The following is a 27343-nucleotide window of genomic DNA, read 5'->3' on the forward strand; positions in this document are numbered from 1 at the left end:
ACTCTGGATGGCTTGGAGCTTAGAAACATCATTTTCCTGACCTTTCACTCAAATTTTAGTGACAGCATCTGAAAGAGCGTAAAATTTCCTATCAAATGAGTGTTTGAAATACAAAATTCATTGAAAAATGACTGAGATATGACCATTTCAATTCATTCACATTATCCATCATAGTAACCATTCCGCCATTATTATCTAAGAGACGACTATGACGTCACAGTATTAAATTCCATTGTTGTAATACAACTTCCATTAAACGCCAAAAAGTCATTTTTAGACCGATTTTCGAGCGGTTTTCAATGTTTGACACTGTTTACAACTCTCTTCCGCACTGGATAAACCACATTTCAACTCTAAGACAGCCTAAATAACGTTCCTATAACGGCACAAACATCACCCTCTCACTATAGCCTCATTTCCGATGTAAACTCACTTATCTCAATAATCTCACAATGGCCGCCATCATTACACACATCTCTCATCTCAAACACCAAGTACCATATGCACCCTCCATGATACTTACCGTTTTTGCCTGCTCCGAGCTTTTATCTGCTTTCAGCTAAATATTTCTAGACCCCCTTCGCATATGCGTAACTAAGGCACTCTGGATGGCTTGGAGCTTAGAAACATCATTTTCCTGACCTTTCACTCAAATTTTAGTGACAGCATCTGAAAGAGCGTAAAATTTCCTATCAAATGAGTGTTTGAAATACAAAATTCATTGAAAAATGACTGAGATATGACCATTTCAATTCATTCACATTATCCATCATAGTAACCATTCCGCCATTATTATCTAAGAGACGACTATGACGTCACAGTATTAAATTCCATTGTTGTAATACAACTTCCATTAAACGCCAAAAAGTCATTTTTAGACCGATTTTCGAGCGGTTTTCAATGTTTGACACTGTTTACAACTCTCTTCCGCACTGGATAAACCACATTTCAACTCTAAGACAGCCTAAATAACGTTCCTATAACGGCACAAACATCACCCTCTCACTATAGCCTCATTTCCGATGTAAACTCACTTATCTCAATAATCTCACAATGGCCGCCATCATTACACACATCTCTCATCTCAAACACCAAGTACCATATGCACCCTCCATGATACTTACCGTTTTTGCCTGCTCCGAGCTTTTATCTGCTTTCAGCTAAATATTTCTAGACCCCCTTCGCATATGCGTAACTAAGGCACTCTGGATGGCTTGGAGCTTAGAAACATCATTTTCCTGACCTTTCACTCAAATTTTAGTGACAGCATCTGAAAGAGCGTAAAATTTCCTATCAAATGAGTGTTTGAAATACAAAATTCATTGAAAAATGACTGAGATATGACCATTTCAATTCATTCACATTATCCATCATAGTAACCATTCCGCCATTATTATCTAAGAGACGACTATGACGTCACAGTATTAAATTCCATTGTTGTAATACAACTTCCATTAAACGCCAAAAAGTCATTTTTAGACCGATTTTCGAGCGGTTTTCAATGTTTGACACTGTTTACAACTCTCTTCCGCACTGGATAAACCACATTTCAACTCTAAGACAGCCTAAATAACGTTCCTATAACGGCACAAACATCACCCTCTCACTATAGCCTCATTTCCGATGTAAACTCACTTATCTCAATAATCTCACAATGGCCGCCATCATTACACACATCTCTCATCTCAAACACCAAGTACCATATGCACCCTCCATGATACTTACCGTTTTTGCCTGCTCCGAGCTTTTATCTGCTTTCAGCTAAATATTTCTAGACCCCCTTCGCATATGCGTAACTAAGGCACTCTGGATGGCTTGGAGCTTAGAAACATCATTTTCCTGACCTTTCACTCAAATTTTAGTGACAGCATCTGAAAGAGCGTAAAATTTCCTATCAAATGAGTGTTTGAAATACAAAATTCATTGAAAAATGACTGAGATATGACCATTTCAATTCATTCACATTATCCATCATAGTAACCATTCCGCCATTATTATCTAAGAGACGACTATGACGTCACAGTATTAAATTCCATTGTTGTAATACAACTTCCATTAAACGCCAAAAAGTCATTTTTAGACCGATTTTCGAGCGGTTTTCAATGTTTGACACTGTTTACAACTCTCTTCCGCACTGGATAAACCACATTTCAACTCTAAGACAGCCTAAATAACGTTCCTATAACGGCACAAACATCACCCTCTCACTATAGCCTCATTTCCGATGTAAACTCACTTATCTCAATAATCTCACAATGGCCGCCATCATTACACACATCTCTCATCTCAAACACCAAGTACCATATGCACCCTCCATGATACTTACCGTTTTTGCCTGCTCCGAGCTTTTATCTGCTTTCAGCTAAATATTTCTAGACCCCCTTCGCATATGCGTAACTAAGGCACTCTGGATGGCTTGGAGCTTAGAAACATCATTTTCCTGACCTTTCACTCAAATTTTAGTGACAGCATCTGAAAGAGCGTAAAATTTCCTATCAAATGAGTGTTTGAAATACAAAATTCATTGAAAAATGACTGAGATATGACCATTTCAATTCATTCACATTATCCATCATAGTAACCATTCCGCCATTATTATCTAAGAGACGACTATGACGTCACAGTATTAAATTCCATTGTTGTAATACAACTTCCATTAAACGCCAAAAAGTCATTTTTAGACCGATTTTCGAGCGGTTTTCAATGTTTGACACTGTTTACAACTCTCTTCCGCACTGGATAAACCACATTTCAACTCTAAGACAGCCTAAATAACGTTCCTATAACGGCACAAACATCACCCTCTCACTATAGCCTCATTTCCGATGTAAACTCACTTATCTCAATAATCTCACAATGGCCGCCATCATTACACACATCTCTCATCTCAAACACCAAGTACCATATGCACCCTCCATGATACTTACCGTTTTTGCCTGCTCCGAGCTTTTATCTGCTTTCAGCTAAATATTTCTAGACCCCCTTCGCATATGCGTAACTAAGGCACTCTGGATGGCTTGGAGCTTAGAAACATCATTTTCCTGACCTTTCACTCAAATTTTAGTGACAGCATCTGAAAGAGCGTAAAATTTCCTATCAAATGAGTGTTTGAAATACAAAATTCATTGAAAAATGACTGAGATATGACCATTTCAATTCATTCACATTATCCATCATAGTAACCATTCCGCCATTATTATCTAAGAGACGACTATGACGTCACAGTATTAAATTCCATTGTTGTAATACAACTTCCATTAAACGCCAAAAAGTCATTTTTAGACCGATTTTCGAGCGGTTTTCAATGTTTGACACTGTTTACAACTCTCTTCCGCACTGGATAAACCACATTTCAACTCTAAGACAGCCTAAATAACGTTCCTATAACGGCACAAACATCACCCTCTCACTATAGCCTCATTTCCGATGTAAACTCACTTATCTCAATAATCTCACAATGGCCGCCATCATTACACACATCTCTCATCTCAAACACCAAGTACCATATGCACCCTCCATGATACTTACCGTTTTTGCCTGCTCCGAGCTTTTATCTGCTTTCAGCTAAATATTTCTAGACCCCCTTCGCATATGCGTAACTAAGGCACTCTGGATGGCTTGGAGCTTAGAAACATCATTTTCCTGACCTTTCACTCAAATTTTAGTGACAGCATCTGAAAGAGCGTAAAATTTCCTATCAAATGAGTGTTTGAAATACAAAATTCATTGAAAAATGACTGAGATATGACCATTTCAATTCATTCACATTATATCATGATTCCGCCATTATTATTAGGAGACGACTATGACGTCACAGAAATCAATTTCCATTGTTGTAATAAATTCCATTAAACGCCAATTAAAGTTTTTTGAATACGAGCGGTTTTCAATGTTTCTGTTTACAACTCTCTTAGCAAGGCTATAAAACATTTCAACTCATAGTGGTTTAAATACCAGTTTAGGACGACACGTAGAGCACGATAAAGTTTAAATCTAATAAGAACGAATGGCGTAGGGCGTCATTCACACATGTCTAGCCAAATTGTAGTATGATATGAAATCACAGAAAATAGTTTTTGGAGAGAGATTTTACTGCTTTGGAAAGCGAGGTCATCAAAGAAAAGCCATCCTTCCATATTTGTTTCAATAAGAAAGTATTCATGAGAATACATTGATCAGTTTTTGAATTTAAGTAAAAATTGAAATTAAGTGATAACAAAGTTTGAGAGAGAATTTGAAAACAAATACATGACTAAAATTAGATGAAAGATTCGTTAATTCTATTCAGTTTATTAATAGAAGTTATTTCCAGAAATATATAATTTGTTTTGTATAAAGATGTTTGTTAAAGGAAGATTTGGTGTTTCTGAAAAGCAAAACAAATACGTTACGTTAATTTATTTTTCAATGAAAACAAGTGTAGAATTTATAAGATATTATATTTGCACTTATATCCAATTAAATATATTTGTTTTTCATTTTAAAACGTTAAATGCATCAGCATATATTGAATTTTTAGAAAATATTTCATTAAAATTGTTTGAATTTTTCAATTTCATTTGCCATTTTGTCAAATGTGCTACTAAACAAAAAGTTTTAGATATGTTGAAGAGAAAAGAGTATATTCCAATGTTTCAGGTAGTTACATGTTGGGGTTGGTATCACGATAAAATATAATGAAGAAGGTGATTTTAATCTCCAGAGCACAATTCTTTGCGTATTATGCCAATTAAAATATAAATTTCATGCGGACTCCATCACAATGGAAAAGAGAAGCATTTCATATTCTGATTTTTGAGTATAAAACTTTGTTTTTGATTTATTTTAGTAGATCATTCAATCATGAATCCTTATAGTAGAGTTAGCATAGATAATTTTTGTTTGGTATCTATTAACCAAGTATATGTATTAATGACATATAAATTTTATAGAAGAAAACGAGTTTTATTTGTCTTATGATTAATGCTGGACATTTACGGCTTTGTGAAAGAGAATTAAAGGTTTAGAATATTTGCATTTTGATTTACATTGTAGGTAAACTAAGGTCTCATAAAATTGAAATTTATCAATTGAGTATTAATTTTAAAAAAAAAAAAAAAAAAAAAAGAAAGAAGAAGAAGATTAAGATGGTATAAAATATTTATAGGAATGATAATTCTGCAGTATTTGCAGTGTTTTTAATTGGCTTGATTCAGGCAATCTATTAAGAGATTAAGTATTTAGTTTCATTCTAAATAGTTGCTGAGAGGTAAACTGCTGAGTTTTACGTAATAGTAAAAATTGATTGAATTCTAATTTTAAAAATGATTCATAAAATTGAATTAAATCTTTTCTGAATATTAATTTCATGGGCTGTTTATGCCAATATTCGTGTTTGGTAGTGTTTGGAAGATTTGAATTTTGATAACGTTGATATATTTCATTTTATAATGAAATGATATAAGGAATGTTTATTAATTGGCGACAATTTTTGGAGTATTTTCTTATATTGAATTTAGTTTTCACTGGAAAGCGATTTTTATAATACTGTAGCTATTTAAAAGCTGTTATTTGTTAATTTAAAACAAAAATAGAATTTGAAGGGAATTCCAACTCTAACCCAGCTTAGCATAAAATATTTTAGATGTTAATCATAACGCATCTTTCGTGTTTGGTTTTTGGCGGGATTGATTCCAGTAGACAATGAGAAGTACAAAATTTTAATATTTCTGTTTGAAATAATATTGAGTTGGGTTTGAATTTGAATTTAATTTAGCATATCATGCTTTTATGAATGTTTTCCACCATGTATATGGTATTGTCATTTGGCAATCTATTAAAGATTGTTTTCATTATACTGCTGAGAGGTATACTGCTGATACTACGAAATAGAAATTGATTGGATTCGAATGCTTTGCACATTTTATCATAATATGATATTATGTTATAGATGTTTATCCAACTACATTTATGGTGTTGCCATTTGGCGAGTTGGTTAAAGTAGAAGTGGGTTCTTAATCATACGAGTTTGAATTTATGGATGTTTGTCCAACCACATTTGTGATGAAGCCATTTAGTGAGACTGGTTTCTGTAGAAAGTGTTTCTTGGTATATATTAAAGTAAAAGTTTATAATTTTCATGAAATCAAAGAAAAATTTTGATTCGAACTTGAAGAAATTTTTCACATAGTATGAATTTATGGATGTTTTTTGAACCGTATTGTGGTGATGCCATTTGGCGAGTTGGTTAAAGTAGAAAGTATTTCTACATATAAAGTACAGTAAAAGTTGATAATTCTGATGAAAATAAAGTAAAATTTAATTGGAATTTGAACTTTTTGATAAATTATAAAATGAATGTATGGATTTGTATCCAACCACTTTTGTGGTGATGCCATTTGGCGAGATTTGTTTGTGTAGAAAGTATTTCTACAGAAGTAGTAAAATTAAAGGTTGATAATTTTGATGAAAATAAAGTAAATTTTGATTGGAATTTGAACTTTTGATAAATCATATCATAAAATGAATGTATGGAATTGTATCCAACCACTTTTGTGGTAATGCCATTTGGCGAGATTTGTTTGTGTAGAATGTATTTCTACATAAGTAGTAAAAGTAAAGGTTGATAATTCTGATGAAAATAAAGTAAAATTTTATTGGAATTTGAACTTTTGATAAATTATATCATAAAATGATTTTATGGATGTTTATCCAACCACATTTGTTTTGATGCCATTTGGTGAGATTGTTTTCAGAAGGAAGTATTTCTACAAATAGTAAAGTAAATGTTGATTATTCTGATGAAAATAAGGTTATCATAACTTGATTATCAAATGGATGTTTATACAAACACATTCATGTTTTTCTTAATTAGAAAAAAAAATGATTAGTGCAATTCATAAATTTTGAACTTAATGGTGGAATTTTGATTCATTTTATCATTTAATGATAGTATGCATGTTTTGCTAGCCAAAATGATGATGACTTTGATTTTTTATATAGATTAAGAGAGAGAGAAAAAGAGATCCTATACATATTTACTAAAATATCAGTTACAAGATATATGTATCTATCAGTTTTCTAACATCAAATTTGTTCTTCCAGGTATTATTGGTTATATTCTTATTACGTTTAATTCAAGCACCATGAGGTATTAATCGGTGTACCAATAATGACAGAGTTTCAAAGAGGCACATATCCAAGGAATTGAGATGGGATTCAAGATGTTTCACAGGAATGTGTATTTTGTGCTATTTTGATATTGGATGATGAATATACTTCTATGTATAACTGTGTCGATTTGATTTGATATATTTGAAGTCTTCTTCCCTGGGACTTCACGATAAATCGTATGGTATGCGTTTAGTTTGACTTGAAACTATACTCAAAATTCAAGTGCAGCAAGCATTTATCGATGTATGGATAGGATGTGTGCATAACATCAAGACTTTTACAATCAGACTCACATGGTGAATTGCGTTATGGATTTTCAAAAGACGGCGGTGTATTTTTATTTTTTAGGATGGATATACATGCATTGATATTTTCCCGCGTTTCGCTAGTATAGTGAGAAAATGTTGTATTTATGACAAGATATTTATACGCATGTTGTGTGGATTGGTCAGAGAGTGACCAATAGAAATTGATTTTGAGGTGTAGTAGAGAACTGGTTTTTTTTAAAGTTGGTCACTTCTAGTCGCCGACTTAAGCGAGCTACAGCTAAATTTTTTAAATTTGTGTATAAAAGGTATAAGTGAAGAAATTTATATACATATATTTGATTTTTTTTAGGGTTTTATTGGTAGGTTGTGAGGTCCGTCGCAACATTTTTTGCATCCAGCGGCACTTGGCAACGGACACAGGTTTCTAGAGTTTTTTAAAAATTATTTTTATCTCTAGTTTTTCCTGGCCGGCCCTGATGCTTTTCATGTTTATCACAAAGAATATTTTAGAATTATAATAGATGCAGCAGTTTTGGGGGATTCATACACAATGTCCTGTGTTCTATATATTTAATGTATATTGATGTACTGTTTATAAAATACAGCGTCCAGCACACGCACCGCTGGCTGTCATGCATAGAATGTTGTTGTTTGTTTGTATAAAAGTAATGGAGTGAATACATGTATTTTTTTGGTGATTATTTAATTGTTTTCAAAACATTTTATTGGAAAATTTCTGTAAAATTTGATGTATTTATTGTTTGAAATATTGAATGACTTATGATTTATATGAATTTTGTTGGATTGAATTTAAAATCAATGATTTTATACTTTCATTTTCCCGTTCTTTGTATTTAGAGCTTCTGCGTGTCGTTGCTATGTCCAAATGGTGTGTTTGTTGTTTATTGTACTTTCATTTGAAAGTAATGAATGGATTTAGAGTAGAAATATGATTTCTTTCGTTTGAGGAACGAATTAGACAGAAATCAATTTCTACTCGGTGTGATAATAAATTACTTTTTCGGAATTACAAGGTTTTCATTCGAATACCTGCTGTATATCACGTGGTTCTTTAGAACCGGTCTCGTTAGCAAGGCTATATAAGAGGTGAATAGTTTAAATGGTTTAAATACCGATAAAGTTTAAAATTTTAAGATTTATTCAATCCAACATAAACTTGTATATACAAATTGATTTTCATATTTTGTATGTTAGTACACTGATAAAGTTTATGTCCAAATTTTATCATGATTTATTCAATCCAACATAAACTTGTATATACATTAAACGCCAAAAAATTGATTTTCGAGCGGTTTTCAATGTTTATTTTGGATAAACCACATTTCAACTGCAAAAATAACGTTCCTATAAGCACAAACATCACCTCTCACTATAGCCTCATTTCCGATGTCAATAATCTCACAATGGCCGCCATCATTGCTATGTCCAAATGGTGTGTTTGTTGTTAACTAAGGCACTCTGGATGGCTTAGCTTAGAAAACATCATTTTTGACCTTTCACTCAAATTTTAGTGACAGCATCTGAAAGAGCGTAAAATTTCCTATCAAATGAGTGTTTGAAATACAAAATTCATTGAAAAATGACTGAGATATGACCATTTCAATTCATTCACATTATCCATCATAGTAACCATTCCGCCATTATTATCTAAGAGACGACTATGACGTCACAGTATTAAATTCCATTGTTGTAATACAACTTCCATTAAACGCCAAAAAGTCATTTTTAGACCGATTTTCGAGCGGTTTTCAATGTTTGACACTGTTTACAACTCTCTTCCGCACTGGATAAACCACATTTCAACTCTAAGACAGCCTAAATAACGTTCCTATAACGGCACAAACATCACCCTCTCACTATAGCCTCATTTCCGATGTAAACTCACTTATCTCAATAATCTCACAATGGCCGCCATCATTACACACATCTCTCATCTCAAACACCAAGTACCATATGCACCCTCCATGATACTTACCGTTTTTGCCTGCTCCGAGCTTTTATCTGCTTTCAGCTAAATATTTCTAGACCCCCTTCGCATATGCGTAACTAAGGCACTCTGGATGGCTTGGAGCTTAGAAACATCATTTTCCTGACCTTTCACTCAAATTTTAGTGACAGCATCTGAAAGAGCGTAAAATTTCCTATCAAATGAGTGTTTGAAATACAAAATTCATTGAAAAATGACTGAGATATGACCATTTCAATTCATTCACATTATCCATCATAGTAACCATTCCGCCATTATTATCTAAGAGACGACTATGACGTCACAGTATTAAATTCCATTGTTGTAATACAACTTCCATTAAACGCCAAAAAGTCATTTTTAGACCGATTTTCGAGCGGTTTTCAATGTTTGACACTGTTTACAACTCTCTTCCGCACTGGATAAACCACATTTCAACTCTAAGACAGCCTAAATAACGTTCCTATAACGGCACAAACATCACCCTCTCACTATAGCCTCATTTCCGATGTAAACTCACTTATCTCAATAATCTCACAATGGCCGCCATCATTACACACATCTCTCATCTCAAACACCAAGTACCATATGCACCCTCCATGATACTTACCGTTTTTGCCTGCTCCGAGCTTTTATCTGCTTTCAGCTAAATATTTCTAGACCCCCTTCGCATATGCGTAACTAAGGCACTCTGGATGGCTTGGAGCTTAGAAACATCATTTTCCTGACCTTTCACTCAAATTTTAGTGACAGCATCTGAAAGAGCGTAAAATTTCCTATCAAATGAGTGTTTGAAATACAAAATTCATTGAAAAATGACTGAGATATGACCATTTCAATTCATTCACATTATCCATCATAGTAACCATTCCGCCATTATTATCTAAGAGACGACTATGACGTCACAGTATTAAATTCCATTGTTGTAATACAACTTCCATTAAACGCCAAAAAGTCATTTTTAGACCGATTTTCGAGCGGTTTTCAATGTTTGACACTGTTTACAACTCTCTTCCGCACTGGATAAACCACATTTCAACTCTAAGACAGCCTAAATAACGTTCCTATAACGGCACAAACATCACCCTCTCACTATAGCCTCATTTCCGATGTAAACTCACTTATCTCAATAATCTCACAATGGCCGCCATCATTACACACATCTCTCATCTCAAACACCAAGTACCATATGCACCCTCCATGATACTTACCGTTTTTGCCTGCTCCGAGCTTTTATCTGCTTTCAGCTAAATATTTCTAGACCCCCTTCGCATATGCGTAACTAAGGCACTCTGGATGGCTTGGAGCTTAGAAACATCATTTTCCTGACCTTTCACTCAAATTTTAGTGACAGCATCTGAAAGAGCGTAAAATTTCCTATCAAATGAGTGTTTGAAATACAAAATTCATTGAAAAATGACTGAGATATGACCATTTCAATTCATTCACATTATCCATCATAGTAACCAATGCCAATAAAGGGGAGTGTACATGGAAACGAACAATCTGTTCACCAAATTTCATCCCAGTATGAACAGAACGGAAACTTGTAGTGGGCCGACAGCAAAAGCAAAAAACATATATTGCATCCTTCAAAAGGGCGGACCATAATAACCCCTCGCTGCTCCCCTCAAGATTGTCTCGGGTTGAAAAGCTGTTCGAGTCGACAGCATATAGCATTTATTTCTTCGCCAAGTGCTTGTACCTGGTGCACACCTGCCTACCTATATTGTTGTCTCTTGATATAGTTTATTTGACTTGTGAGATTTGACATTTGCCAGTTAGATTTCAGTTTCCATCGATTTTACACATAAAACTAGAGATCAACTACATTTCTGATTACAAACCCATCATAATAAGATAATCGGTGTGGGTCTACAAGAGAAGTAAGTCCTCTTACTGAATTTTGCTTGGGGATTGTGTGAAATTTATTCCATTTTTGTAAAAATTGCGACAAAGAGTGGAAAATACCTCTTCTTTAATATGTTGTTAAGTTGAATTTCTCGTAACATATTTTCTTAAGAAGTAAAAAATGAACCTGCCCCCAGCACTTTGTATGTACTAGAGAGCACAATGAATTGATCCATGTACTTTTCATAATACGTTTCTTTTGCACTTGTGCCGAAGCGATGTTTGTGCAACATTAAAAAATATCATAAATGTCCGTCACGTGATCATCAGTCATGTGACATCACAGAAATGCCTTATTATAATACCTGATTAAACTTTTATCTCACGTTCACTGCAATTTCAATCAAGTATTACATATTGGAATTAAAATCTAGGTTAAAATAGAATGTATATTTTTATGGTATTTTAATCCTTCGCACAGCCTTACCATAACTGCGATAATTTAATATTTATTTTTGTAATAATTGTAGTACAATTCAATACATGTGTCCTGTGCTAAATCATGTGCGTAACGCTTTGAGTCTAAGGTGACTCGATTTGTACCCAAGTACATATTCGAGTTACTTGACTTTCATTTACTACTCAAATTACGTCATATGACCTTATGAACTCTACCCAAACTAACCATACAGTAGGATAACTGGAGTTTCGATATGGCGTCGTCGAAGACGAAAACCGAACTGTAGGATATTTATTTTTTACAAAGTATTATGTTTAGCAAAAGCAAAATTTGAAACGCACACGTTACATGAAGCTTTTTAATTCATATCCGTATATGTTTATTTGATTAGATTTTTTGGCTTACTGCCCGACGACAGCAGAGACAAACCAAAGAAGTTCTGAGCTGGAAAAATAAAACATATCAACGGCAGCAAAAGCTATAGAAAAACAAGATGTGTTTGTAAAACACTGATGCCCCCGTATGGCAACATAGCAAAGATTAAGCTTTTCTTAAATGCAAATTTAATTAATTGGTACCAAAAGTAGGGTATTCTCACTGGAAAACAATTGTGAAATTTGAAATTAAGCTAATGTTAAAGTTTTTAATAAGTACAAAAATCTCCAAGGTCAATGTAATTAGTATCAAATGAAAGGTCTTGCCACCGAAAATACTTACATGTATGTAGAGCATGAAAGCCGTAGCCATAACCGTTCAGAAATTATGGTCAACGTTCAATTTCTGAAAAAGTAGGTTAAACTCCAAGGTCAAAGTTATTGTTATGGGTCTTGTCATAAGGATCAACTATGTAAAGTACGAAAGCACTAGCTCAAAGTCTTTAAAAATTATGGTCAAGGTTTAAAGTAGATCAATCTCAAAGGTCAAGGTCAAAGGGTCAAAGTTCTTGGTATCCAATGAAAGTTCTTCTCACAAGGATTACAAATATGAAGTATGAAAGCCCTATCCCTTACCGTTAAAAAGTTATGGCCAAGGTTAAAGTTTTTTCACAAGTACGGAAATCTACACGGTCAAGGTCAAAGGGTCAAAGTTGTTGGTATCCAATAAAAGGTCTTTCAACAAACATTACAAATGTGAAGTATAAATATCCTGGTGTCTACTGTTCAAAAGATATGGCCAAAGTAAAATTTTAAAATTTTCATATAAAAGTGGGTCATACTCCAAGGTCAAGGTCAAATTTGGTGGTACCTAAGGAATAAACAACTGAAATATGAAAGTCGTGCCTCCACTAAATCAAAAATTGTGGGCAAGGTTAAAGTTTTTAACAGACAGACAGAGAGACAGACAGACGGACATGGCAAAAACTATATACCCCCGAAACTTCGTTTACGGTGGCATAATAAACTCAACAGATGATGCCAAATAGACTTATCTGACCGCCTTTTAAATTTCATGGAAGAAGTATATTAAATAGTATTTTAGTAGTCGTATTGTATTAACACTGTGCCGGATAATTATGCCACTTCAAAAGTGGCATTTTGGCGCCCGCCAAATCCTCATTTCACATAAAAATCATGTATACCAAGTGGTAGACCATCACTCACAGAGTTCATAACTACCTTTGTTACAGGTAAATCTCACCTGTCAGGTGAGAATCACCTTTGAACAAAAAATTCCCATGGGAAAAATAAAGTTCCTATAGGAAAAATAAAATTCCTGAGGGATATTATCAAAATCCTGCAGGATTTCTTAATTTCCTGTGGGATATTTAAGAAATCCTACAGGAAATTAAACTACTATGGGAGAATTTAATCTCCTGTAGGAATACAATTTCCTATAGGAGAGAGAAAGAATCCCTTAGGAAAAATATATCCCATAGGATTTCTTAAATTCCTGTAGGATTCTCTTTTTCAGTCAGAAACTCCTGTAGGAAATTTTTTCACTTTTGAATTATTTACTTGCTCCTAAGGGAGAAAAATATCCTGTAGGAAATTTTAAATTCCTATAGGATTTCTTCTCTCTCTCTCTCTCTCTCCTCTTCTCCTATATGAATTTGATTCAACTGCATTTAGCTACAGCTAAAAATCAGCAATATACCTTATATTGTGTCAACATAGTCCAAAGAAAGAATCACTTTGAAAAAAATTTACAGATGAATATTGAACAGTGGGACGGACAACTTCGGAATTGACATTTTTCCGAACTTGTGCACCCTTTTTCTTCGAAGCTATCCTCTAGGAATTTTTTTAAATGGTGGGATTTTTCTACCTAAATGAAAAATTAAAAAATGCAACATTTTCTGCTAGTTTTAAGATATTTAGTGTCGAAAATAAAAACCCCATGGGGAAACATGTACATAAAATTACCCCATGAAAAAACCCACAAAAAGTGAAAAACCCAGTGGGGTTTAAAATTCTCCCCATGGATCTATCACTTACAAGTTTAGATCTTTGTCACACATGACATATGAGCTTAATGTTTAAACTCAATTATTAATATCCTTAATTGATCCACCACAATTCAAACAAAATAAAATAAATATCCACTCCCTATGGATCCACCACTTATAAGTTTATATCTTGATCACATATGACATATAAGCTTAATGTTGAAATCAATTAGCCATAATGATTTACCATATATCCTTTGATCCACAACAAATATTTAAACAAAATAAAATTAATATCCACTCCACATAGATCCACCACTTATAAGTTTAGATCTCGATCACACATGACATATAAGCTTAATGTTTGAAATCAATTAGCCATAATCATTAATATCCTTTTACCCACCACAAATATTTAAAATTAATATCCACTCGAAGCTCCCCTTGGATCAACCACAACTATTATATAACATTAATTAATATCCACTCCCCCCTTGGACCCACCACTTTAAAATTAAGATCATGATCACACATGACATATAAGCTAAATGTCTGAAATAAATTAACCATAATCATTGATCATTAATATTCTTTGATCCTGCATCCACCACAAATATTTAAAAAAGATTAATATCCACCCCCTTGGATCCACCACTTATAAGTTTAGATTTTGATCACATATAAAATATAAGTTAAATGTTTTAAATCAATTAACCATAATCATCACATGATCATTATTGATTCCTTTGACACATTACAAACATAGGTAATCAGAGATTACAGAGCTCACCTCAACAAATGTTGTCTTTAAGTAAGGCAAAGTCACACAATTAACCAACAAAAAGTGTACAAAAATGAAAATATTCATGCAATTTTGATCTGATACTTTGAAATAGACCTATATAAAAAATTCAAACTAGTTCTTCTTCATGAAAATGTAACTAAAATCCAGCATCTGAAGCAAATTTGAGAGTTTTCATCCCTTGATGCATCATTTGTGCAAGTTTGGTTTATACAATGTTATATAAGCCTTAAAGCATTTTGGTAATTGACCTGCACCCCTAACTTTTACCTGGTCCATTATCTGAAAAATTTATGTTGAATTCAACATCCGAAGCAAGTCCATTAGTGTGCATCCTAAGATGTATCGTCCATGCAAGTCTGGTCATTAAAGAACTCATAGTTACTTGGAAATGAATCATGCACCAAAAACTTTAAACTGTTCACTCAACCAGAAAATGTAGGTCAGATTCAGCATCTGAAGCAAGCCTAGTAGGATGCATCCTTAGACGTATCATCCATGCAAGTTAAGTCATCATAGGGCTCATAGTATATTAGAAATGAGACCTGCACCAAAAACTGTAACCTGTTTACTCAACCCGAAAACGTAGGTCAGATTCCGCATCCAAAGCAAGCCTGGTAGTATGCATCCTTAGATGTATCATCCATGCAAGTTTGGTCAAATTAGGGCTTATAGTTACTTGGAAATGAAACCTGCACCAAAAACTTTAACCTGTTCACTCAACCGGAAAATGTAGGTCAGATTCAGCATCCGAAACAAGCCTGGTAGTATGCATCCTTAGATGTATCATCCATGCAAGTTTGGTCATTATAGTGCTCATAGTTACTTGGCAATGAAACCGTCACCAAAAATTTAACCTGTTCGCTCAACCGGAAAATGTAGGTCAGATTCAGCATCCAAAGCAAGTCCATTAGTGTGCATCCTAAGATGTATCGTCCATGCAAGTTTGGTCATTATAGTGCTCATAGTTACTTGGAAATGAGACCTTCACCAAAAATTTTAACCTGTTCACTCAACCGGAAAATGTAGGTCAGATTCAGCATCCGAAGCAAGCCTGGTAGTATGCATCCTTAGATGTATCATCCATGCAAGTTTGGTCATTATAGTACTCATAGTTACTTGGCAATGAAACCGTCACCAAAAATTTAACCTGTTCGCTCAACCGGAAAATGTAGGTGAGATTCAGCATCCGAAGCAAGCCCGGTAGTGTGCATCCTTAGATGTATCATCCATGCAAGTTTGGTCAACATAGGGTTTATAGTTCCTTGGAAATGAGACCTACACCAAAAAGTGCACCAATAATGTTAACCTGCTCCAAAAACATTAACCTGGTCATTCCTCTGCTGAAATTGCAGCATCTGAAACTTTGACTGGTACAATGAAACACACTAGAAGGATCTTCCATGCATGTCTATTCAATATAGGACACAGAAGTATTTAAAAAGAAAACTGCTCCAAAAAACTTAACCTGGGACGCCGACACCACACCGACGCCGACACCGAGGGTATTACATAAGCTCCCCCAACTTCGTTGAGGTGAGCTAAAAATCTAAAAATATATCTATCCACGCCTCTTGAATCCACCACAACTATCAAAACATTTATCGGTAAAATATACATGCCTTTGATCCACCACTTTATATCACACAAAGAAAAATTACCTATATGTTTGAAATAAATTTGCAATAATCATTAGAATGAATTAGAACAAGCAAATTCAAAGAATTGTGGTCCCCCGCTTTCGGTGTCTTTGTGGGTGAGATGTTATCTTTTATGACATATTGTGTGTAATATGAACATCCTATCATATGTCATTTATTTAGAAAGTAACACTGAAGTTGATTTTTTTTACGGATGAAAACCCTAATCCTGACTGTTAAAAAGTTATGGCCAAAATAAAAAGTTTTTTTAAAAGTAGGTCAACTCCAAGGTCAAGATCAAAGGGTCAAAATTGTTGATATCCAATGAAAGTTTTTCTCACAAGGATTACATATGTGAAGTATGAAAGCCCTAGCCCTTACTGTTCAAAATTTATGGTCAAGGTTAAAGTTTTTTCATGAGTACGTAAATCTTTAAGGTCAAGGTCTAAAGATCAAAGTTGTTGATATCCAATGAAAGGACTTGCCACAAAGAATACATATTTGAAATATAATAGTCCTAGTATTTACCGTTCAAAAGTTGCGACCAAAGTTAAAGTTTTTTAAAAAGTAGTTAAAACTCCACTGTCAAGGTCAAAGGGTTAAAGTTGTTGGTATCCAATGAAAGGTCTTCTCAAAAAGATAACATATGTGAAGTACGAAAGCCCTAGCCCGCACCGTTCAAAAGTTATGGTCAAGGTTAAAGATTTTTCATAAGTACGTAAATCTCCAAGGTCAAGGTCAAAAGGTCAAGGTTGTTGATATCCAATGAAATGTCTTGCCACAAGGAATACATATGTGAAATATAAAAGTCCGACTATCTACTGTTTAAAAGTTGTGACCAAGGTTAAAGTTTTTTAAAAAGTAATTAAAACTCCAAGGTCAAGGTCAAAGGGTAAAAGTTACTGGTATCCAATGAAAGGTCTTTTCAGAGTAATTACATATGTGAAGTAAGAAAGCCTTAGTCCTCACCGTTCAAAAGTTATGGTCAAGGTTAAAGTTTTTTCATAAGTAAAATCTCCAAGGTCAAGGTCAAAAGGTCAAGGTTGTTGTTATCCAATGAAAGGTTTTGTCACAAACAATACATATGTGAAATATGCAAGTCCTAGTACTTACTATTCAAAAGTTATGGCCAAAGTAAAAGTTTGAAATTTTTGTGTAAAAGTTGGTCAAACTCCAAGGTCAAGGTCAAAAGGTTAAATTTGGTGATACCCAAAGAAAGGTCTTGTCACAAGGAATACACATGTGAAATATGAAAGTCATAGCTCCACTAAATCAAAAGTTATGGGCAAGGTTAAAGTTTTTGTGACGGACAGACTGACGGACAGACTGACGGACAGACAGACAGACGAATGAGATTTAATGTCCCCTAGCTTTCGCGAAAGCGGGGGACAATAATAATAAGAATGAAATTTAATTGCATCTGTATGTTTCTCTTAATAAACCTAACTGTTAATATCAGCAAAAAAAAAAAACAAACAAACAAAATAACAAAAAAACAGGTATAATGAACATGATGAAATAAGACAACATTTTTATAAAAGCATTCATAGATATACTACGGTACTTTATTTACTACTAGTAAGTTTTTGAAATTTATCACCATGACCACATCCACCAGCTCCACTATTAAAACTACATTGGATAACGAATCAATTAAGGTTTTACATAAATTATGTTCATTATAATTAATATTAGAATTTATATTTACATTTATATATGAAAGTCATTTTTGTGTAGACTCACTCTTAAACTCCAGGGAAGTACCTAATAAAGTTCAAACTATATAACAAAACAAAATGTGTTGGGTATGACCTTATAAGAAAACTGAATTTTCATCCTGCATGGTGCAGTCAGGAGATATTGATCAATATCGCTTTTTTCATTGAAATAGATCTACATGCATGTCAAACTTGATTTTTTTTTCTTATGAATTTACTTTGACTTTCTAAATATAAATTATTGTTAATTAATTAAAAGAAGACCTAATTTTTTATTGTAAGCATTGCATCATCATGTCAAGGTCAGTCAATCCCTTTAAGTGTATGGTTCTCTTGATTTTTGTCGTCCACTTTAGCAAATACAAAGAGTTTATTAGTTGTATCTTAATATTCATCTGTCATCTGTAAGTCTGTTGGTCTGTTCATCTGTCACAAAAACTTAAAACCTTGGTCAAAACTTTTGAATGAGATGAGATAGGGCTTTCGAAATGTTCAGATTACACATGCATTACCTGTCGCAATTCCTTTCTTAATGAACTAGTACATGTATGTATTTAATTATGATTTTGTCCATGATACATTGAACTTGAAGTATGACCTACTTTTCAAAAATAATCAGTCTTCCATGGTACTTTTGATGTAGAAGAGATAGGGATTTCATATTTTACATGTGCATTAACTGTGGCATGATATTTCTGAACATGCTATGATTTCTGACCCCTTGATATTTACCTTCATGTTTGACATAATTAAAAAAATGGTGCTGCATTGAATTAACTCTTCAGTGACATATGATAGGGCTTTCATATTTGACGTAATATGTCATATTATACAATTATTGAATTTTGATGAGGTCTACTCGTGACTATACAGACCTGGTCAGGTATTGGTTGACCGAGGCCGAAGTCAATAACCGTTTTATTAAATGATCAGGAATTTTACCAGACTTTTGACATTTTCGTTCTTGTCTACATCAAATAAAAACACTCATAATAAAATGCAAAGTGTAACAAAACTTTCACATGTTGTTATACTTCAATAGCTTATAACAACTAGTAGTTAAAAATGGAAAACAATATTATTAGACAATCAATACTCAACCATTTTATTTTATTATCAAAAGTGTTTAATCTCCTTGGTACTGGCGTCTGACATGTTTACATTCACACCAACACATGCTTAAAATCACGCAATCTGATTGGTCGAAAAAAATGTAAACACATCTATGGTTGATCAAGAGGAAAAACCCGAATAAACCCCCCCAGAATGTAGACATATGAGGCGAAGTCACTCTGATCGAGGTACGTCTCAGGAAATGGTGTCTATACCAATCAGAGAGCACCAAAATTCCTGATCATTCAATCCAAATACTATTATAATAACATCTCACCAGGTATGAATTATTCACATGATACAGAAAAATAAATTAAGATTCCATAATAAGGTATTTCCATACATATCGTATGATTGGTTCTTTGTTTTTGATGTGATAATTTTTGGTTCATACAGTTTTTAAAAAAAAGAAAAATAGAGATTTCACATTCATACCACTGCAGCAGTTGAACAGATCCACCCTTGTGAGTACCCCATAAAAGTACATCCCCCTCCCCCCTTTGGGGCTTAATTTTTTTGAATTTATTCCCAATGACTGACTTTTATTAAATTCATAAATATACAATGAACTTGAACTTGATTAACCTTAGACAGCCACAATGTGTCATTATGATCTAACTGATATGTGACATCCTAGTTGTCAGTTGACAAAGTTGCAACTTGTGGTGAAAATATTCCATGCCAAAACATATTCCTCCTCCCTTGGGTAAGACAGTAAACTAATAAACGTGATAAAAATTTCAGTTTTGACCATGTATACACCCCAAATATCTCCAGTCTCTATGTGGTAATATCTACCACAATGACATACAGCACCCTGATTCCATTTTGCCAGAAATAACCCCCAATTAAATTCATAGCATGCTAATACAGTGTAATAGGCTAGTAATACTTACATCCCTCATCAGTTTCGTACACAAACTTTCTTCAGACACTGACTGATAGCAGAATTCCAATGGACATTGGGATGATGTAAATGGAGTAATTCACACACGCTAAATCAATCAAACTGATTTAAAAACTTGCGTGAATTAACCCTTGTTAAAATAAAGTTAACTTCTTACTTCCATGACATCCTGACAGGTTGTCTTCTTGTAAAGCGCTCATTTGACTTTGACCAAGTGTTCACTAAAAGGCCGAATTGACTTTGACCTAGTGTTCAGTCCGAATAGATGATAAGCCAACTGCAGTAAATTTATTTATTTTTTTTTTTGTTGGAATTTTCAAAATTTCTTATATCAAATGTATATTAACTGCTCAATCTGGTCTATTTTCAAATTAATATTTTTTTTTTCTCATGATTAATTTACCGTTACAAGCATTTGTTACTTTTTCTATTGAAAATGTTCATTGAAGAACAGTTACCCCCCCCCCCCCGGTTAATACTACGGTAAAGTAATATAAGGGAAATGTAGAATTGTATGCAAAAAAAAAAAATGGTACGGAAAGAAGCTGGCATCTGAAAAAGTGGCCTCTAACACCCCCCCACCCCCCACCCCCCCAAAAAATAGGATTTTCGAGTTTGTGCAATGTTGTTGTTTTTTTTTTTTTGTTTTTTGTTTTTTTTGCTTGTCAACTTTTCCAGTCCACGTAAGTAAAAAATAAAAAATCAATTGTCTAACTCCCCGTTTGAAAAACGATGCCACGTGCTTGAAACATCAGTTTATTTATTTTTTATTTCCATGATTTTTTTTTTTTTAATTGAAAGATTTAACTATCAATTATCAAATGTTTTGTGTTGTGCCAGATGGTATAAAAACATGCTACATTGCTATTCGATAGAATAAATTTTATACATTTTATTCTATATAAATAATTTGAATCCCATATTGCTAATGCATGGAAATCGCATATATTAGGTATGATAGAGGGGCACATATATTCAACCATTGTTTACTTCGGCGCACAGGGAATGTTAGAACCACTCTATACACATGCAGAGGATAGAAAATCTATTGTAAGATTCACTCTCAGGGCTGTTTTCCGAGGGGTATACATATACGCACATGTGTACGTATATAAATTATTACAGGATTCGGATCCACGCATAAATACTGACACATGCCATTTCTTATTTATATTGCATAATAATAGTCGTCCAGTCCCGTCTTCGAGCACTGTATACATGTACATTCAAAATGTTAATTTCAGATTTTAAAATTATGGTTTCTAATAATATAAATAGATATCATTTCTACCTCGACTGAGGAAGCATACAAAAGATCGCAAGCATGTTTTGCTTATTTTTAAAATTGAAATCAACAATTTAATCTGTTTATTTTTTTTTCATACATTTTAAACTCTGGACATATTTTATTTTAAATGTCAGTTTGTTCAAAAGTGTAGCGGACAATATTTAGCGAACTTATACTGCCTCGCTAGTGGGCTAGCTTTTCTGGTGATGCGGTAGAGTCTCCCTCTATTTCAGGCAAGTTAAGCAACGGCGAGCCTGTTTAACCCTTGGATGGGTGACCGCTTCACGTTACAAAAGTAAAAAGCAACAAGTAATGGGGGTGGAATATCTAAATATAGATCTGGGGCGTGTAGATATTGTTTCTCGGAAGTTAGCAAAAGGGGATGAGTATGTTTAACTCCAAACTCTAGTTGCTTTAATATTAATCAAATATAATTTGAGATTATGAAAATAAGATAAAACCAAGAATTTTGATTAAATTTCCGTGAAATCCAACTCGGGTGAAAAGAACACAAAAAATTCACATTCAGTATACATTAATATATATTAAATTATCCCATGTTTCCCACTTTTGTTGATGTCCCTGGCATACTCTTCAAACTAGACAGTGATTCCTTATATTTCCATTTCATTGTGAAATAAAATTGTAGACTTAGACATTTAAAATGCACACAAATATATAATCAAGACACCCTCGCTCAAAAAGATGGACCATCGCACCTATATGTCACTTTTAACAAAATATATGAAATATATAGACAAATATTACGCATGGCATTTTTTATACAACAGAGATTGCCTGTGCATGTATGAAAGGTTTAAATATTTTGACGTCTGCCTAGGAAAATTTGTTAAAAGAAAGGTTACAGCGTTAGTGCAGTGTCTATGGAAAGGCAGCTTCCAAATGAATTCTCCATGTAGTTCTGGTATCGGTGTAAATCTGTGAACCCCCAAGTAGTAACAAAGTGCGCGATTCTGTACCATCTCAATGCAGTGATAGTTTCGAAGACCCCATATTTCACTACAATAGTCCAAAACTGGTGCTACATAATTCAGAAAGTTTTTTCGAAAGTTGAAATCCCTATATCTTTATTTTGACGAATTTTGGAAACCATCCCTCCGAAAGCACGTCCTCCTGCTTTTGACAACGTATCGGCATTACTTTGGAAAGTAAGCTTTTCATGGAATATAACATCAAGGTATTTGTAATCCGACCTGTATTGTAGATCCTCGTTTACGGAAATGCATTACTGCTGATTTTTCATATTTATACGCAAGTAACTAGATAAGTCAAATATATAAACCTCCGATTTTATGCAATATCAAATGTATATATTAGATTGGCTATATATGTTTTAAAGTTGGAGGAAGATGATCAGAAGCATACATTATACATACCTCTGGGATTTTTTGTAATATTACATTTTAATTAAAAATTAAACCTTATATTTTCAAAAAGAGCAACCATTAACATGTTATAATTAATAACAATTAGTACAGTGTTCTCTTAAACGACCATTACTTATATCTATATATTTTATACACTTCTCAACCCTTAATAGTCGCCTCTGAGAAACTCTACGTACAGATGCGCGATAAACTGGCTTGATTTTGAATTGTCTGAGAGATTGAAGAAATTCTTACACAAACGAGTTTTTTGCTTGTAGAAACGATTATAAAGGGTTTGGATGCGTATGAAATATACAGATTTATTTAAAACGTGTCTAGAATCATTATGCAAGGACAGGTTGGTGATTTACAAATTTTGAAAAGTTGAGAAATTCTCCCCAACAGTGCGAAAAATACTTTTATTACAGTTATTTTTTATTTTTTTTTTTTATTATTTTTTTTTTTGCATTACTGGATCTGTAGCGTTATGTCAAATCTTAAGATATTAATCCATAAGGCTACAGTTCTGCGGCTAAATACATGGTTTCAATCTTCATAGCTGAATGGTTCTTGTATGAGATATGTCGTCCAAGATATCTGTTGAATTTTGGGGAGTGATTTGCCGTAATTGAAAGTCCAATGATAAAATGGAATACATGTATAAGAAATTAGCATTAACGGCTTGGATTACGAAAGATTCCCTTTTCACATGTGTTATTTTCGTAAATACCGGTATATATATGGAAACAATCTACACTATATTATTATAATTATAGTACTGGAATTAAATCGAATTTCCTCTTACGTCTGTCTTCATTCCTAATGGAAAGGTGAAAAATAACGAAAATATGAATAAATTATCATCACTCTTACTTTTTCATCGACATAAAAAATTAATTAAAGGACAAATACATAAATACAAAATTAACACATATAGTCATTATTCAGGATCATTGTGACAGTGAGGAAGTTTTATATTGAAAATACATGACTTAGTCTATCTTCCATGATTTTGCCCCTCGCTTACTTCATAATTACATGTTTCATATGTGTTTTTCTTTCTTTTTTCTTTCTCTCCCTTTTCATATTCTGATTATGTTCTTCATATATTCTTGTACCTCTGACCTGAATTGATGTAAATATATAGTTTTTCATTATCCTCATCATGTACCATGTATTTGAAATGGTTTTGAGTTAATATAAATGATTTTGAGCTTGGGACAAAACGGGAATTCAATTTGACCGAGTAAGATAATTAATTTATTAGTACATAGTCTTTACCAAAGTCAGTAGATATGGGAAATATGAGCCTATATAGGAAAGAATTTGAAATTTAATGAGAAATTAACCAACAAAAATTATCATGTGCATTTACAAGTTTTCATTTATTACTTTAATGACAAAATAAAAAGTTATGCTAAATAATTTATCATGAGTATAGTAATCGGTTTCAATTTCTGATTTACCAGCTTTAAACAGAATTATTTGTTTTTCTAGAAATGGCAGTCTCTTTAAATTATAATATTAGATTAAATGTTCAATAAACTCATTTTTTTTTTAAATAAATATTCATATAGTTACATTGAATTACTATTTATTCCCTCTGTTTATGATACATAGGTAAAATAAGGTACACCAAAATCAGACTATAATTTTTATTCAAAACACATTTAACACCATTATTGTTTTATGCCTAATTATAAAATGTGTGCAAAACGGGAACACAACGCTGGGAGTCATAAAGAAATTCAACATTAGTTTATGTTTCATGTGTAGGTGAGGTTCGACGGGGAGTAGCGCCGAGTGGGCTAGCTGGGATTACTAAAGAAGTACAAACAGTGTATATACCCTGTGTATATATGAACTTCAACGATAGGCCTAAACATGGTAAACAGCAACAGGGTATGTCAGTCAACGTAATGTAAGGGGAGGGTGTAAAGAGAGAGATTCAATGCTATATTTGAATAATAATAATAAAAAAAATCTTTTCCCAAATTATTTTCATCCTTTCATAATTATACCATGTTTCTTCAACATTTAGGAATTAGTTATAGACTTGACATAATTACGGTACCAGGTACTACACTAGGATTGCGGAATGGTTTCTTGTCTAACCAATTATGAAATAATTAATTTACTCCTAACAGAGACATATAAGAAATATTTTATGAAATTTGAAACTGTTACAATTATTCCAAAGGTGTAATAATGTCAAAAGAAATCATATCCAAGATAATTTTTTTCATTCAAAATTGATAATCGAGTGAACGTGTTATATTCAGTTACCTGCGCAATTATAATCGGCGATAAATTTCAGTAATTTGGACTATCTCCGTATAATGTGAATATAGTTGACAGAACAAGATGATAAGCAAAGAAAAGACAGGTTTTACTTTAAACATATTTTATTGAGTATAATTCAATCAGGATTGGGCAACAGGCAATGCCTATGTAAACCCTCTCCTTTTATAATTGGTCAAGATACAAATAAGTAGTAAATAATACCTGAACATGATAATCAATAAAATTATAATGAAAAATAAAGATTCACAATCAGGTATTATTTATCAATATTATATCTAAGAAGAAATGACAACCCCCTAACTGTATGCATATTACACATGTATTTACATACTGTTCCAGCTTAAAAATAATACCAATATTTGAAAAAAAATTATGCATTTAATAGAATATTTGATATAACAGTGTCCCTAATTTAGTCTTTTAGAAGATTTAATAAATTCTTGTACATATGAAAATATTTTACAATTTGTTTGATAAGAGTATTGAGATTTTCCTCTTAGTAGAGCGCCGAGTTCAAAAACAACATCAATATCATTTAATTTTTTTACCAATATGTTTCTTTCAACATTATACGATGGGCAGTTGATAAAATAATGTTCAGTATCTTCAGTATGAAATCCACACTTTTGACATGATTGAATATCTGATATAAAATGATTTTTTAAATGTGCATTAAGATTACTAGCATTGTTTCGCAACTGACAATGCAAGATATTTTCTTTTCTATTACCAAAGTTAAAGTACCTACATGGTTTATTAGTTGCTCCCCAGTTCTTAAGTTTTGCTTTAAAGATAGCTAATGAAGGAGAGTTTTTTACATCTTCACTAAGACTGTTCCAGAGTTTTACGGTTGATGGAATAAAACTATTATAGTATGACATTGTTTTACAAACTGGTATACATAAGTTATTACATCCAGACCTTAAGTTGTAAGCATGTTGAACAGGAAAACAAGGTTGAATCAAATCATACAAATAATCAGGTGCAGAACCATTAATCATTTTATACATCAATTGAAGTTTGTGTTTTTCTCTTCTAAGATATAATGGTTCCCATCCTAGTTCTTTTCCATTAGTTTACATATAGAACAAGTCAATGATATTGGTCTGTAATTATTAGGTTGTTGGGGACAGCCTTTATTTTTAAAAATAGGTGAAATATGTGCTTGTTTCCATATATATGGAAGAACTTTATTTGTAAGTGAAAGGTTAAATAATCTACATAGAGGTTTATATATGGAATAACGGGTTTCCTTTAATATTCTGGGAGAAATTCCATCTGGTCCACATGGTTTAGAGGGATCAAGTATGCTTAACTGATCAAGAACATCTTGATCATTTATTTCAAAATCACAGAAGTAGTCTGGAGGTCCAGCTCCATGTTCGGGCAAATCTGGCTCATTTTCAATATGTGATATATTAGAGAAAAAATTATTAAATTCTTCAGCTTTATCAATTGGATGAATCAATATTCTACCATCTTGTGATTTGATAGAGGATGGGGGAGAGCTTTGTTTCTTTAACCTTGCAACAGATTTTGCTATACGCCACCACTTTCCTGGTGGAATAGATTTGTCAATGAGTTGAGAGACAAGTTTAATTTTGTACTCCTTCCTACTTTTCCGTACTAAGTCTATTACTTCGTTACGGACTTGTCTGAATTTTTGCCAGTGTAATGGATTTTTAGTATGCTTTGCCTTTTTATGAATTCTTTTTCTTTGCCTCATTTTCCTACGAATTTCTGTGGTAATATATGGTTTATCTGATGGACGAATTGTAATAGTTTTTTTTTGTATATGTTTATCTACTAAGGTTAGGTAAGTGCATGTAAAATTTTCATAGACTTCATTCATATTATTAGAGGTAAACACTTTTTCATCCCAATTAACATTTTGTAAGTCATTGTTTAGGCCTTGATAATTTGCATTATTATAATTTCTAATTGTGCGTTTGAAGGCATGTTGCTTATATGTTTGAAATGAGATTTCTATAGAGACAGGTGCATGAGAACTACAAATGGGTTCATCGACTACAACACTCTTAACTTTGGATGGATCATTAGTTAACACTAGGTCTATG

Source organism: Saccostrea cucullata, unplaced genomic scaffold (genome assembly GCF_032062105.1).
Source record: "Saccostrea cucullata isolate Sc308-1 unplaced genomic scaffold, CSIRO_AGI_Scuc_v1 ctg2249, whole genome shotgun sequence".
Taxonomy (NCBI): domain Eukaryota; kingdom Metazoa; phylum Mollusca; class Bivalvia; order Ostreida; family Ostreidae; genus Saccostrea; species Saccostrea cuccullata.